The sequence below is a fragment of the Panthera onca genome, chromosome A3 (assembly GCF_046562875.1).
Source record: "Panthera onca isolate mPanOnc1 chromosome A3, mPanOnc1 haplotype 2, whole genome shotgun sequence".
Classification (NCBI taxonomy): Eukaryota; Metazoa; Chordata; class Mammalia; order Carnivora; family Felidae; genus Panthera; species Panthera onca.
Genome location: NC_138341.1, coordinates 135,823,104 through 135,840,548, shown reverse-complemented (window position 1 = coordinate 135,840,548; position 17,445 = coordinate 135,823,104).

The following is a 17,445-nucleotide window of genomic DNA, read 5'->3' as shown; positions in this document are numbered from 1 at the left end:
TCCTGGGTTCGGGTCCCGGCTCCACTCCTTCTTCGCCGTGACTTTCGGTCCTGAGAGCATCAGTTTTCTCATCTGACAACGGGGCACAAGAGCAGGGCTGACCTATTGGGCCTAGTGTCCAGGGCCCACGAAAATGTTCCCATTTCCTTTAAAATCAGAATAACAATGCATATTGTAAAAATGAATCCAGCCTGGATTGTATTTGTATAATTGGTATACCAATTCTACCAGTGGATGCAGTGTAATATATAACATTAAATACTTCTTTATGGAAGAAGGGCTCACTAAGGCAAAACCGCTCTCAAATGCCCTGGAAACGAGAGTCTACCTCGTGGGGTAGTCGGTAAGGATAACTGAGATGATGCTTTTTAAGCCCACATCATGGTTCCCTGCACGTAGTAGGAGATACCAAAGTGATAGTCTTGTGATCATCACAGAAAGATCTGAGCAGGGGCGTCAACACTGTCAGATCTGGGTGCTTGGAGAGAAAGCCCGGGTCGGTGAGGAAGAGCACTAGAGATGTGAGCTCGAGGATATTGATAATAGCGACCATTTCCAGAGTGCTTACTGGGAACTGTGATTTCGTTCATTCCTTCTCTTATTCATTCCACTCCTGTTTATTGAGCGCCCCAATCATCTGGCCCCATGCTACTCCTCCAGCTCACTGGTGAACAAATCAGACCTGGGCTTTGTCCTGGAGGAGCCTACCTTCTGCTGAGGGAGCTGAACAGGGAACAAACAAAAGTAATGACAGAAGGTAACAAATGCTGGTGTTTTATGATAATAGGAGGGGCCAACTTTGGACCATCAGACAAGGCTTCTTTGTGAAACTTACATTTGAGCTGAGAGTCATAGGACAAAGGAAGTCAAGCGAGCTTGGACCAAGCAGAGAGCATTTGAGGAGCCAAGGCTTGCCATGTGTCCTGGCAACGCAAAGCCCACTGGCACCTGGCGAGCCAGGGAGAAGCCTGGATGAAGTGGGCAGGACAGGGAGGCCAGATGTTGGTGAGGAGTTAGGATGTTAACTGAGGGGTATGTGGAAGGATTTCATGCAATAACGTATGCAGGGCACTGAGCACGGAGCTTGCACACAATCAGTGTTCAGTAAGGATGAGTTATTACGATGGGGATGAGATATTTTGGGGGTCTTTTGGTTTACTTGCTTTGCGGAAGTGACAGGACCATATTTGGGTTTTCAAAGCTGAGTTCCATACCTGAGGCAGGAGGCTTTATGGAGGGGAACATGGAGGTGGGAAAGGAATTTAAGAGGCCTCAGTGAGAGTTATCCAGGAGACTGAGAAGGGACCAGGGTGGCTGCTGCGAGATTGTCCCCAAGATGTGGTAACCTGACACTTTCAGGGGGCCAAGGAGTGCACCCAGGAAGATGTTGCTGAGGAGGGCGGGTTTCCGCAAAGAACCACAATGTGTTGGATAACGAGTTCAGATTGGGATGTGCTGAATTGGAGGTGCCATCAGAACAGCCATGTGGAGATGTCTTTCAGGTGGCTGGGGGTGGAAGTCTGCAGCTCCAGATTCCATGATTCAAGCTCTAGCTTCTATTCACAAGATTAAAGTGCATTAAGTTAATGAGTGCCCCTGCTGTTGGCTGGTTTCAGCGTTCATTTTCGTTTGCTTTCTGAAAACGTTGCAAAGAATGGATGGCTGTTAAACTCCTACTACCTCTCCCCTTGGATTTTTTTGTTTTAATAGTGCCTGAATTGAAAGCAGGCAAATTAATATATGGATAACTAATTACTCCTACAGAATCAGGGATTGTTTAACTCACCTCTCGTTCAACCTCAATAGGTGACTCATTATTAACTGGATTAACAAACAATCCTTTAATGAAAGCATTACATTCGATCTATAAGTCGCAATGATGTAGAATAATTGAGTCTGTGGGTCTTGCCTCCCGAGATATTGTTGACCTGTTGATTTTTGAAAAGCCTCATCTAAAATGTCCACATTAGCTTACATTGCTGAAAGTAAATAAAGCCATTTAAGATATTTTCCCATTTACGAAAGATTCTGGCGGAGCATTACCATGGAAATGAGAAGTTGGTTCCCCTTAATCCACTCAAGAAATATTTACTGAGCGCCTACTTGGTCTTAAGTGCTGTGACACGGTCGTAAAGCACAGAGACAGCCTGCCTGGTGCGAATGGCAGAGAAAAGAAAAGCCATCTCAGATGACAGTGTAGAGGGGAGGGGGTTCAAGGAGAGGTGAAGGAAGGTCTTTCTAGGGGAACCGTGTTTAAGCTAAGACTTCAGACTTGAACCTGGAGGACAACGACCGTGGGGCACAGTTGGAAAAATGAAGGTGACGGTGAAAGAAAAGGACTGGAGGGCAGATGTGGGAAAAGGGGGGGAGAGAGAGGGAGGGAGGGAGGCCGGAGCCAGATGACCTAGAAACTCGCCAGTGGTTTGGACTTCATCCCCAGGGTAATGGTGACCATTGAAAGCTTTGAAACACAGGAGTGATGCGATCAGATGTAGGGTTTTCCGAAGGTCGTTCTGGCTGCCGTGGAGAAAGGATGTGAAGGAGCAAAGTAGAGGCGGGGACGCTGTTAGTGGACTTGATCAGGTGAGACCTGGTGGTAACTGAGAATGAGGCAGGCGTAAGGATGAAGCCAGGACACGTGGGAGAGGCTCAGGAGGCCACACAGTGCGGTTTGCAGGGTCTTACTGGGTGAGTGTAGACCAAATACCCGAGTGTTTAAATTCTCCATCCTCCCATCCCATTTCACCACACTGCTCTCATTCTTCTGTCTCCTTCTTGCTACTGAACTACACCTGCCAACGCCAAAAGTTTTCCATATCCAAAAACACTTCCCCGTTTTCATCCATTCAATACTGCAAGAGAAACGGGCACAGACAGCTGCAATCCTCTTTTTTTTTTTTAATGTTTTCATTTATTTTTGAGACAGAGAGACAGAGCATGAGCAGGGGAGGGGCAGAGAGAGAGAGAGAGGGAGACACAGAATCCGAAGCAGGCTCCAGGCTCTGAACTGTCAGCACAGGGCCCGACGCGGGGCTCGAACCCACAGACCGTGAGATCGTGACCTGAGCCGAAGTCGCTCGCTCAACTGCCCGAGCCACCCAGGCGCCCCTGCAACCTCCTTGGAATATTATCCTTTCTCTGCAAACAAGGCACACCCTTTCCTGGCTCTCTCCCTCCCCCTTCAGCTTTTCTCAGACTTCTCCCTCTGAGCTGTCCCTCTGCTTGTTCTCTAGATCCTGCAGGTCCCCAGCAACTAGGTGTGGACCCTCCTCTTCTTCCGCTCTCTTCCTGGGGGGACCCCACCCATGCCCCATCCTAAAACCATCTGTATGCTGAGAACTCTCAAGTTTGTCTTCTCTGATCTCCAGACCCATGTTTCTAATTGACCTAACTGTCCCTTGACCTTACCATAGGTTTCCCTGTGGGCATCTCCACGTCGGCATGAGCACCCCAAATGTGGCCCTCTCACAGGAAATAGGGCTACCAGCTCCACAATGAGCAATGCCAAACACCTGGAAGTCATCCCCGATTCCATGGTGCTGCACGCCCACCCGGTGCTAAGGCAAATCCCGTATCAGTTCCACTGTAAGAGCATACATGCAACCTATCCACTTCTGTCTCCACTGCTCCCACTCGGTCCAGGTCTCCACTAGCCCTCACTCACATGTCTGCAATAGCCTTGAACAAACCCGACTACGTCTATCCTTGCTCTATTACAGTCCATTCTCCAAACATCCACAAAGCATTTTCTTTTTTAATTTTGCTAAGTCACTTTATCAGAAAGAAAGAAATCCAAAGATAGCAAGGCGGGTACCAAAAGGATTTGGGCATGTCGAGATTGGAGGAAAGAACATTTTAGGGAGGAGGAACAAGAAGGAAAGGCGTGGGGAAGAAGAATGTCTCCGTTCGGTCGATCCACGGGAAAGGGAGAGGGGCAGCTGGGCCCTGAATTACACGCTACAGATTTTAAGCTTCGTCCTGTCGGGTGTAGGCAATGGAAAAGTATGAAGACTTTTGAGCAGGAAAATCACGTGGACAGACCTTCATATGATGAGAATAACCTGGCAGCTGTGTCTATAATGACTTATAGGGTATGGTTTCCACCCCTTAATTTCCTTCTGTTTCTCTAAAGTGACTCATTTGCCATCATAAAGTTCTCGAGTACTTCTTTCTTCAAGAGATGGTGTTTAATTTTCCCGCTGGGTGTGGGCTGAACTTAGCTATTCACTTCTAATGAGCGCAGCGAAGCAGGGCCACCGTGAGGCTTCTCAGACTAGGCCATAAAAAGACCCTGTGACTTCCATCTCGGTTACACTGTCTTTTGCATTACTCGCTTTGGAGGAAGACCGATGCCACATCACGGGCAACCCTCCGGAGAGACTCACATGGTGAGGAACTGAGGCCTCCTACGACAGCCAAGGAAGCGAACCTGGAAATGGATTTTGACCCCCAGTCAGGACCCAGGTGACAACTTGACTGCAACCCCATGAGAGAACGTGAATCAGAAGCATGAAGGTAAACTGCTTCTAAATTTCTGACCTACGGAAACTATGAGATAATAAATATGTGTTGTTTTAAGCCAATACATTTGGGGTATTTCTTATGAGCAATACTTAACTAATTGCTTTCTTACGAGCAATACTTAACTAATACAAGTATCCAGGGTGTTTTTAAAAATGTAAGTTGGAGGCGGGCACCTGAGTGGCTCAGTTGGTTAAGCGGCCGACTTCACCTAAGGTCATGATCTCACAGTTTGTGAGTTTGAGCCCCGAGCCAGGCTCTGTGCTGACAGTTCAGAGCCTGGAGCCTGCTTCGGATTCTGTCTCCATCTCTCTGCCCCTCTCCTGCTTGCACACTGTCTCTCTCTCTCTCTCAAATATAAATAAACATTTAAAAAGTATTCAAAAAGAAAGTAAGTTGGGGCGCCTGGGTGGTTCAGTTGGTTGAGCATCTGACTTTGGCTTAAGTCATGATCTCACACTTCGTGAGTTGGAGCCCCACATGGGGGTCTCTGCTGTCAGCATCGAACCTGCTTGGCATTCTCTCTTCGTCCCTCTCTCCCCTCCCCTGCACTTTCTCTCTCTCTCTCAATAAATAAGCTTAAAAAATAAAAAAGCTAGACAGGGGTGCCTGGGTGGCTCAGTTGGTTAAGTGTCTTGACTTCGGCTCAGGTCATGATCTCATGGTTCATGGGTTTGAGCCCCACATCAGGCTCTGTGCTGACAGCTCAGAGCCTGGAGCCTGCTTCAGATTCTGTTTCCTTCTCTCTCTGTCCCTCCCCCATTTTCCATGTTCTCTCTCTCTTTCTCTCCCTCTCTCTCTCTCCCCGTCTCTCAAAAATAAATAAACATTAAAATTTTTTTTAAAAAGCTGGATAAAACTGTCAAACATAGCCATCATAACCCGCTGGACATTGGTCAAAGTCATACAATAAACTGAGATTTATTAATGAAAATTATGAAACTTCAGTTAAGTATGAAATCTGTGACGTTTTTGCCTGTGGATGTTCCTATTCTTTTTTGTTTTTTTAAGATTTTAAGTAATCTCTGAACCCAGTGGACTTGAACTCACAACCCGGAGATCAAGAGTTGTAACGCTCCACCAACTGAGCCAGCTGGGCGCTCCTGGATGCCCTTACTCTTGAAAGCAATAAGAGAAAGACCAAAAGTGACAAAGACGAGAAAAGAACAGAGAAAATCTCCAGAAACAACAAAAAAACAAGTAATAAAATGGCACTAAGTACATATTTATCAATGACTCTGAAAAAAAAAATGACTCTGAATGTAAATGGACTAAATGCTCCAATCCAAAGAAATAGGGTGTCCAAATGGATTTAAAACAAACAAACAAGCAAAAAAAAAAAAACAAGACCCATCCATATGCTGCCTACAAGAGACTCACTTCAGACCTAAAGACACTTGCCAGTTGAAAGCAAGGGGACGGAGTACTATTTATCGTACAGATGGATGTCAAATGAAAGCGACAAGGGAAATACGATTGGTGACTGACTTCTCATCAGAAATAATGGATCCAAGAGCAGTAGAATGACATACTCAACATGCTGAAATAAAACACACTGTCGAGCACGAATTCCATACCTAGCAAATATAAAAAGTGAAGGTGAAACAAACACTTTTGCAGATAAACAAAGACTGAAAGAATTTGTTGATAGGAGATCTGCCTTCCAAGAAATACTACAGGAAGCTCTTCAAGTTGAAATTAGCACCAGACGGTAACTTGAATTCATGAGAAGATATGAAGAGGAGCAGAAACGGTAAATGTAACAGATTCTATAAGTAAATTCCGTCTCTTCTCTTGCCTTTTAACACAATATGAGATTGGGCAAAGCAATAATCCTAACACTGTATGGTTGCGTTTATAATGACGCCAAGGACGGGGAGAAAAATGAGACATGCTGGAGAAAGTTCCTGTATGTAACTGAAATTTAGTATTCTGAAGCAGATTGTGCTAAATTAAAATGCATGTTGGAATCCTTAGAGCAACCACTAATAAAATAACTCAAAAGATAGTACAAAAAAAAATAGACAAGTCAAAGTGATTCATGAAAACATATTTAACATAAAATAAGACAGCAAAGGAGAAGAAAAGAGAGACATACGACAGATAGAAGAAAATAAACAGTAAAATGACAGGCATAAATCTAATCATATCCAGTCTTGAATAGACTAAATATTTCAAAAGACAGAAACTGTCAGAACGGATGAAAAAGCAAGACCCAACTATGTGCTATCTATACATGGAAACACCATAGATTGAAAGACACAAATGGGTTGAAAGCAAAGGGATAGAAAAAAAGATATACTATGCAAATAGTAACATTAAAAAGCTGGAGTTTCTGGGGCGCCTGGGTGGCTCAGTCAGTTGAGCGTCTGACTTCTGCTCAGGTCATGATCTCACGGTTCCTGAGTTCGAGCCCTGCATCGGGCTCTGTGCTGATGGCTCGGAGCCTGGAGCCTGCTTCCGATTCTGTGTCTCCCTCTCTCTCTCTGCCCCTCCGCCGCTCATGCTCTGACTCTCTCTCTCAAAAATAAATAAACATTAAAAAAAAAGCTGGAGTTTCTATATTAATATCAGATAAATAGACTTTAAGACAGCTCATAATGATAAACAGTCAATATGTGACTTAGATATAACAATTATAAATGTATATGGATATTATCAACCTCCGTCGATTAACCCAAAGAAATAAAGGAAAGGTTGACTTAACCGAAAGGAAAAATAGACAATCCAATACTGGTAGGTAGAGATTTCAATACCTCACTCTCAACAATTCGTGAACAACTGGACAAAAAAAGTCAGCAAGGGTAAGACTGTGAAACGGTACGCCAGCTATGGAAAACAATATGGCAGTTCTTCAGAAAATTAAAAATAGTATTACCGTATGGCCCAGCAATTCCATTTCTGAGTATATACCCCAAAGAACTGAAAGCTGGGTCTCAAAGAGGTATCTGCACACTCTTGTTCATAGCAGCACTATTGACAATAGCCAAGAGGTGGAATTAACCCAAATGCCCACGGATGGATAACTGAGTAGACAGAATGTGGTATATGCATACAGGGCAATAGTGTTCAGGCTTCAAAAGGATGAACATACTACACGCTACCTGCTATAACATGGATGAGCCGGTGGCCATTATGTTAAGTGAAACAAGCCAGTCACAAAGAGATACATACTGTATGAGTCCACTCATATGAGGTGTCTAAAATACTTAAATTCACAGAGGGGCGCCTGGGTGGCTCCGTCGGTTAGGCGTCCGACTTCAGCTCGGGTCGCGATCTCTCAGTGTGTGAGTTCGAGCCCCGCGTCGTCGGGCTCTGTACCGACAGCTCAGAGCCTGGAGCCTGCTTCGGATTCTGTGTCTCTCTCTCTCTGCCCCTGCCCTGCTCACGCCTCTGTCTCTCTCTCTCTCTTTCTCTCAGAAGTAAATAAACATTAAAAAAAAATTAAAATACTTAAATTCACAGAAACAAAGTAGGACGGCGGTTATGAGGGGCTAAGGGTAGTTGCTTTTTCAGTGGGTGTAGAGTTTCAGTTTTGCAAGATGAAAAAGTTCTGGAGATCCCTATCTCAACAATGGGAACATATTTAGCATTACTAAACTGTACATTTAACCATGGTTAAGATGATACATTTTATGTGTGGTTTTTTTTTTTTTTTTTTTTTTTTTTTGAGAGAGAGAGAGAGAGGAGGAGAGGGAGAGAGAATCTCAAGCGGGCGCCCCGTCATGTTATGTGTTTTTATCACAGTTTCCAAAAATCAACAGGGATACGGAAGATTTGAATAACACTCTCAACCAACTTGACCTAACATTTATAGAAAAGACCCAAAGGCTAAAGAATACACATTCTTTTCAAGAGCGCATGGAACATTCTCCAGGATAGACCATCAGCTGGACCACAAAACAAGGCTCAAATTCTTAAAGATTAAAACCATACAAAGTACATTCTCTGGTCACAGCAGAATTAAAATGGAAACCCCCACTTGAAAGACACCTAGGAAAACCTGAAGATTTTCAAAATTGAGCAACACTTCTAAATAACTTACAGAGCCAAAAAGAAATCACAAGAGAAGTTAAAAAAAAAAAAAACAACGTTGAGGAGAATTAAAAACACAACGTAAGGAAATGTACAGGATGTGACTAAGCAGTCACATATAAATTACGGTGGAATTCATAGCTGTAGGTGCCTATCTTGGAAAAGAAGGCAGGTCTCAAATCAATAATCTTAATACAACACATTAATAAAAGAGAAGACACACCTCCCACTCCTCCAGCTTTCCAGGGTTTCTCCCACTGGTCTCTGACCTCTCTCGCCAACCCCTCCTTGTCCTCCTCTTGGCCATTAAATGTTGGAGATTCATTTTTTTTCCTTTTTTCCAAAAAATGTTTATGTATTTTGAGGGGGGGGAGGGACAAAGAGAGAAAGAATCCCAGGCAGGCTCCACGGTTAGCGTAGAGCCTGACACGGGGTTTGAACTCACAAACCTTGAGGTCATGACCTGAGACGAAATCAGGCGTCAGACGCTCAAATGACCGAGCCCCCCAGGCGGCCCCTAAAGGTAGGTTCTTAGGGCTCGCTCTAGGCCTTCTCTCTTGCTCTGTATTTGCACCCCCACCCACAGATTCCGTTGCCCTTTTGCCTCGTGACTCCCAAATGTAGCTCCCCAGCCCCAAGTCCTTCTCTGTGCTCCAGGCCATTACACGTCCACCTCTCTGTCAACAGCTCCTGGGGTCTCTTAAGGCATTTCTTTTTTATTTAAAAAAAAAAAAATTCTTTTTTTAACATTTATTTATTTTTGAGACAGAGAGAGAGCATGAACAGGGGAGGGTCAGAGAAAGAGGGAGACACAGAATCTGAAACAGGCTCCAGGCTCTGAGCTGTCAGCACAGAGCCCGATGCGGGGCTCGAACCCACAGATCACGAGATCATGACCTGAAGCCGAAGTCGGACGCTTAACCGACTGAGCCACCCGGGCGCCCCTCTTAGGGCATTTCAAATGCAACCTGGGCAAAGTTGACAGCATGGGCTCCCTCCACCCACACTAATCTTCGCCCCTGTCCTCTTTCAGCCCTTTGGCGAATGCTTATCACCGCTTCTGGTCAGGTAAGAAACCTAAAAGTCATGCCTGAAACTTGTCCATTTCACCCCATTTGCAATTCATCGCCTAATGCCCCTGACCTTGAATCCTTTTACTTTTCTCCGTCTTCAACGCCACCAACTGGCCTGGCCTGTCTCACCTAGATTACAGCCCCAGCCTCCAACGTGCCTCTTCTTGCTGGCTTTTGTTCTACCGCCGTGGGAGTTTTGTTCTTGTGGCTGCTTTGTTTCGTTTGTTTTAGTTATCTTACTGTCGCTGATTTGCTAAAATATCGCGGTGGCTTCGCACAGAGCCAAACTCCCGCGTGGCTGGGTCTAGCCTTGCCATTCCCTTTTCGGTTCCTCGGCTTGCCGCCGCTGTCTCCGGCCACAGAGCCTTTGCATTTGCCGTGTTCTCTCAATTTGGGTTGTGACGCCCTCTTCTTGGTCCAGGTGACTTCTATTCATCCTTCATTTCCCCAGGGTAGCCTTTCTGACTCCCCAGCAGAGAGCAGGTTCCCCTAGTGTATTTTCTTGTAGACCAGTGGTCCTCAACCAGGCACATTTTTGCCCCCCCTCCCCGCACCCAAGGGGACATTTGGCAGAGTCTGGAGATCTTTTTAGTTGTCACAACTGAGAGGTAGGTGGGGTTTGATACTTGCATCTCGTGGATAGAGTCCAAGTGTGCTACTAGACGTCCTACGGCGCACAGGACAGCCCCCACAACAAAGATCCATCCAGCCCCAAGTGTCCGTGGTGTTGAGGTTGAAGCACCCTGTGGTGGACCTGTGTTCCTCTCCTCTGGAGTGTGCATCTCTGTCTATTACTCCAAAATCACGTATGCTTTGGGCTTCGTGAGAGCTACCGTCATGATGCCTCTTGTTCATACAGGGCCCTCCGTGCCTGGCACATCCCGCATTCTGCATGGGTCTAGCTACTAGGATGCTGGCCGTACCTTTTTCTCCCTTTTGTTGGTAATAGCATCTCGGTTTTCCTGTGGGCAACCAAGTCTTCAATTTCACTCGTTTTCGGTGGGTCCATCTGTTGGCTGTTCCCCACCTTACCCTAAGTCCCAGCAATGATGTGGGCATGTGACCACCGTGCGCTAATGAGACGCTCTCCTGCTTTTGAAAACCAAGGTGGAATTTTTTTTTTAAGTTTATTTATTTTTGAGAGAGAGACCGAGAGAGCAGCAGGGGAGGGACTCAGAGAGAGAGAGAGAGAGAGAGAGAGAGAGAGAATTCCAAGCAGGCTCCGTGCTGACAGCATGGATCCCGACACAGGGCTCGAACCCATGAACCGTGAGATCACGACCTAAGCCGAAACCAAGCGTTGGATGCTTAACTAACTGTACCACCCAGGTGCCCCAAGTTGGAAAATTTCATAAATAAACAAGGAATAACGATTGGAAAACAGCCATGCTCATTCCTTTGTATCTGTCCGTGGCTGTTTTCGTGTACAATAGCAGAGTTGAGCAGTTCCAATAGAGACTGTACGGTCTGCAAAGCTGAAAATATTTACGATCTGGTCATTTGCACAAAATATTTGCCAACCCCTGATCTAAAGTAGTAACTCGTGATTTTTTACTGCTGGGGCTGCCCTGGGCCTTTCTAAAGCCAGCTAGTTCACTTTTCCTTCAATTTTGTCACCTTCCCGGTGATATTCCAGTAACCCCCATGTGTCCCCTCCCCGACTTTTTGGCTTATTGTGGCCAGAGTAGGTTGCAAAAGTCACCTAAAGAGGCTTAACTCATGCAGCAACCCAACAGATGTGTGTTAAGAAGCTTAACATTGTAGCAGGTTGAAGGGTGGTCCCCCAAAAGAGATGTTCATGTCCTAACCCCCAGAATCTGTGAATGTGACCTTATTTGGGAAAAGGGTCTTTGTAGTTGTAACTCAGTTAAGGATCTCAAAATGAGATCATCCTGGATTATCTGGGTGAGCCCTAAATCCAATGATAAGTGTCTTTGTAAGAGACACAGAGGAGAAGGCCATGTGAAAATAGGGGCAGATATTAGAGTGATTCTTCGGTGGACACAGCCAGGGAATATCAGAGCCAGGTGAGTGTAGAAGAGGAAGGAGAGAGAAAGAAAGGGAGGGAGAGAGGGAAGGAGGGAGGGAGGGAGGAAGGATGGATTCCCTTAAAGTCTTCAAGCGAAGCATGGGGACCACTGGCACCCTGATTTTGGACTTTTGGCCTCCGGAACCGTGAGAAAATAAATTTCTCTTCTTTTAAATCCCTGATTTGTGATTATTTGTTACAGAAGCCATGGAAAATGAATACAACAGCCATCCCATTTCCTAATGCTCTTGGGATAAGCTGCAGTCTCCTTAAATGTTTACAAGGCTTTTCACGGGCTGTCTTTTTCTCCCCTCCCCTCCTCTGCCCTCTCCCGCCCTTCCCCTTCCCTCCTTCCTTCCAACCACTTTCTTTCATTTTTAAATAAATTAATTGTTTTAGGTTCCCAGCAGCATTGGAGATACAGAGATTTCTCATAGACCTCCTGCCTCTACTCATGCACAGAGCCCCCGAACATCAACATCCCCCCTCACGTGGTGCATTTATTAAAATGGATGATCCTATGTGGACACATCATTATCCAAAGTCTGTATTACCTTAGGGTTGACTCTTGGTGTTATATATTCTAAAGGTTTGAACAAATTTATAATTACATATCCATCTTTATGGTGTAATAAAGAGTGGTTTCTCTGCCCTGAAGATCATCTGTACTCTGCCTCTCCATCTCCCCTGACCCTTGGCAACCACTGATCTTTATACTGTCTCCATAGTTTTGCCTTTCCCAGAATGTCATATATTTGGAATCACACAATATATAACTTCTTATACTTAGTAATATGCATTGTGGTTTTATTATTTTTTTTTAACCCATTGATATGATGGGTCACATTAATTGATTTTTGAATGTTGAACCAGCTTTGCATATCTGGGACCAATCTCACTTGGTCGTGATGTTACTTCATATTATTAGATTTAATGTGCTAATATAATATATACTACACTTATGTTCATGAGAGATGTAGGTCTGTAGTTTTCTCTTGTACTGTCTTTGTCTGGTTTTGGTATTAGGGTAATAACACTGGCCTCAGAGGCATGAGTTCGAGTATTCCTTCAGCTTCTCTCCACTGAAAGAGATGGTTGAGAATCGGTATGATTTCTTTCTTAAAAGTAGAATCGATCAGTGAACCAAACTGGGCCTGTTGCTTTCTGTTTTGGAAGGTGTTTAGTTATTGATTAAATTTCTTTAATAGATATAGGCCCATTCAGTTGTCTGTTTCTTTTTGTGTGAGTTTTGGCTGATTGTATCTTTCAAGGAACTGACCCATCCACTTTTTCTATGTTATTGAATTTGTTGGCATGGAGTTGTTGATAATATTCCCTGAGTATAATTTTAATATCCATGGGATCTGTAGTGACATCCTCTTTTTCTTTTCTGATATTAGTAGTAATTTATGTCTTCTCTTTTTTTCTTCTTTTTCTTTTCTATTTTTTAATGTTTTATTTTTGAGAGAGAGCGAGCGAGCATGGGGGAGGGGAAGTGAGAGAGGGGGACACGGGATCTGAAGCAGGCTTCAGGCTCTGAGCTGTCAGCACACAGCCCGACGCGGGGCTCGAACCCACGAACTGTGAGACCATGACCTGAGCCAAAGTTGCGACACTTAACTGACTGAGCCACCCAGGCACCCCTGTGTCTTCTCTTTTTTTCTTAGCTATCCTGGCTAAAGCTTATTGATTTTATTGGTCTTTGCAAAGAATCAGTTTTTGGTTTTGTTGATTTTCTCTACTGGTTTCCTGTTTTCAATTTCTTTGATTTCTGCACTAATTTTTATATATTTCTTCATCTTACTTTGGATTTAATTTTGCTCTTCTTTTTCTAGTTCCTCAAGTGGAACCTTAGATGATTGAGTTTAGATCTTTCTTCTCTTCAATATATGTACTCAGTGCTATAAATTTCCCTGTAAGCTCTGCTTTCAGTACATCCCACAAAATTTGAAAGGTTGTATTTTAATTTAGTTCAGCATATTTTATTTTACATTTTAATTAAATTTTAGAGAGAGAGAGCAAGCGAGCACAAGCAGGGGAGGGGGCAGAGGGACAGAGAGAGAATCTCAAGTAGGCTCTACACCCAGTGGACCCAGACATGGGGCTCAATCCCATGACCCTGGGTCATAACCTGAGCCAAAATCAAGAGTCGTTCACTCAACCAACTAAGCCACACAGGCGCCCCTTATTTAATTCAAAATATTTTAAAATTTCTCTTGTGATTTCTTCTTTGACCTACGTGTTATTTAATCTGCATATATTTGGAGCTTTCCAACTGTTTCTCTGTTAATGCTTTCTGCTTTAATTCCATTGTGGTCTGACAGAAGATACTGTATGCTTCTATCTTTTATATTCTGGTTTATGGCCCAGAGTGTGGTCTATTTTGGTAAATGTTCCATGTGGGCTTGAGAAGAGTCTGCTCTTGTTGGATGAAGCATTCTACGGACATCAATTCTATCCAGTTGATGGGCAGGATTATTAACTTTAACGATATCCTTACTGGTTTTCTGCCTGCTGAATCTACCCATTTGTGAGAGAGGGGGTTTGAAGTCTCCTACTTGGACAGTGGGTTCATCATTTCTTTTTGCGGTTCCTCCAGTGTTTGCCTCAAGCATTTTGATCCTCTGTGGTTAGATGCACACACATTAAGGGCTGTTGTGTCTTCCTGGAGAACTGACCCCTTTCTCATTATGTAAGGGCCGTCTTTATCCCTGACAATTTTCTTTGCTCTGAAGTCTGCTCCATCTGAAATCAATGTAGCTACTCCCATTTTTTAAATTAGCGTTAGCATTATCTTTATTTACTTTTTAAAATTTTATTTTAGAGAGAGAGAGAGAGAGAGTGAGTGAGAGTGGGGGAGAGGGGCAAAGGGAGAGAGAGAATCTTAAGCAGACTCATGCTTGGTGCAGAGCCCAATGCAGGGCTCGATCCCAGGACCCTAGGATCATGACCTGAGCAGAAATCAGAGTCAGAGCCAGATGCTCATCTGACTGAGCCACTCAGGTGCACCTCTATCCATTTACTTTTACCCTGTACGTGTCCAAGTGTAAATGGGTTTCTTGTAGACAACATATGGATGAGTCTTTTTTTTTTTATCCACAGTGACAATTTCTTTTAATTGATGTGCTTACATTTACATTTATTTTTTTTTATTTAAAAAAAATTTTTTTTTTAACGTTTATTTATTTTTGAGACAGAGAGAGACAGATCATGAACGGGGGAGGGGCAGAGAGAGAGGGAGACACAGAATCGGAAGCAGGCTCCAGGCTCTGAGCCATCGGGCCAGAGCCCAACGCGGGGCTCGAACTCACGGACCGTGAGATCGTGACCTGAGCTGAAGTCGGACGCTTAACCGACTGAGCCACCCAGGCGCCCCTACGTTTACATTTAAAGTGATCATTAAGGGCACCTGGGGGGCTCAGTCAGTTGAGCATCCGACTCTTGATTTCGGCCCAGGTCACCATCTCGTGGTTCCTGAGTTCAAGCCCACATCGGGCTCTGGACTGACACCGCAGAATCTGCTTGAGAATCTCTCTCCCTCTCTCTGCCCTGCCCCTGCTCGTGCTCTCTCATTCAAAATAAATAAATAAACTTAAAAAAAAAATAAAGGGATCATTAGTATTACTGGATTAATACCTATCCTATTTGTTCCTATTTTCTATTTGTTGCCTTTATTCTTTGTTCCTATTTTTCAGCTGGCATTCTTTCTGCTCTTTGTCAATTTAATTGAGCTCTTTATGTGACTCCGTTTTTTTTCTCCTGTCTCAGCATATACGTTGTATTCCTTTAAAAGATTTTTGTTTTCAGCGGTTGCCCTAGAGTTTGCCATACATTTACTACTAATCCAAGTCCACTTTCCAGTAACACTAGACTGCTTTGTGGGTACAGTTATAGATCTTATAATAAGAAACTATTCCTCATCCCTCCCTCCCATTTCTTGTGCCGCTGCTGTCATTCATGTTACCATACAGAAGCACACATAAGATATGTACACGTATCAATACATAATCGAGCACATTGTTGATATTATTTTGAACAAACTCACATCTGTTAGATCAATTAAGAATAAGGAAAGTAAGTTTGGATTTTACCTTCACTTATTCTCCAGTGCTCTTCCTTCCTATCTGCAGGTCTGAGTTCCTGACCTACATTATTTTCCTTCTCTCTAAAGAACTTCTTTTAACATTTCTTGCAATGCAGGTCCACTGGCAACAAATTCCTTCAGTTTTTGAGGTTTGTTTGTTTGTTTTCTGAGAACGGCTGTATTTCTCTTTCCCTTTTGAAGGATAATTTCCCAAGATACAGAGTTCTAGACTGGTGGGTTTTTTCTCCAAATGCTTTAAATATTTCTTTCTATTCTCTTCTTGCTTGCACAGTTTCTAAGGAGGAGCTGGAGAGAAATCTTATCTTTGCTTTTCTGTAGGTGAGGTGGATCATTCTTCTGGTTTCTCTCTCTTTCTCTTTTTTTCACTTCCCATCCCCAAGCTAGTCCCGGGTTGCCGTTCTTCTGGTTTCTTTCATTTTTTCTTAATCTTTGATTTTCTTAAGTTTGAATATGACATGCATAGGTGTTTGTTTTGTTGTTGTTTGTTTGTTTGTTGGCATTTATCCTGTTTGGTGTTCGGTGAGCTGCCTGGACCTGTGCTTTGGTGTCTGACATTAATTTGGGTAAATTCTCCACCATTATTATTTCAGACTTTTCTACCCCTTTCTCCTGTCTCCTCTGCTCTTCCTATTATGGGTATGTTACACTTTTTTTTGGTTGTCCCACAGTTCATGAATATTCTGTTCCATTTTCTTCTCAGGGTTTCTTATTTGTTTTTTTTTTTTTGTCTTTGGTTTTTTAGTTTTGGAACTTTCTATTGTCATATTCCCAAGCTCAGAGACTCTTTCTTCAGCCGTATCCAGCGTACCAATAAGCCCAACAAAGGCATTCTTCTTTTCTGTCACAGAGCGTTGCCTGTCCAGCATTTTCCTTTTTCCTAGAATTTTCATGTCTCTGCCTACATCCTCCATGTGTTCTTGCATGCTGTCTACTTTTCCCATTAAAACGATGAGCTTGTTGGGGCGCCTGGGTGGCTCAGGCGGTTAACCGTGGGGCTGTGGCTCAGGTCACGATCTCACGGCTTGTGAGTTTAAGCCCCGTGTGGGGCTCTGAGCTGACAGCTCAGGGCCTGGAGCCTGCTTCGGATTCTGTGTCTCCCTCTCTCTCTCTCTCTCTGTGTCAAAATAAATAAATATAAATAAACATTACAGTAAAAATGATGAGCATGTTACTCTTCATTTTTAAAAACTGCTGTCATCTCCGAGTCTGGTTCTGATGCTTGCTCTGTCTCTTAACATTACCTTTCATTCGGCCTTTTAATTATCTGCCGAGAGCTGGGCATGATGCGCGGGGTAGAAGGCACCGCAGCGAACGGGCCTTGAGAAAGGCCGCGGCCAGGTGCGGGGGACCCAAGCGTCTGTGGCCCGCGGGGTGGTCCCAGTCCCTCGGTGAGGCTGCGCCCACTTCCCCCCTGCTTCTGCTCCTGCTTTCCCTCCTCAGGCGGCACGGGAGCGCTGGAGCGGCCCCGGGTCGGGGGTTCGCTGCCCCCAGGCCGGCCATGCCCCCTAGCACCCGGCTGGAGCGGCCTCCCCGGCGAGCACCCACCCGGGAGCAGAGGCACGGAAGGCGCCGGCGTGCGTGGAAACGCTTCCGGCCGCCCTTCCCCCACCGGAAGCAGCACGGAACTTTCTCCGATACCCACAGCCGAGGCCGCGGCGGGCTCCGGGACGCAAACGGCCGAA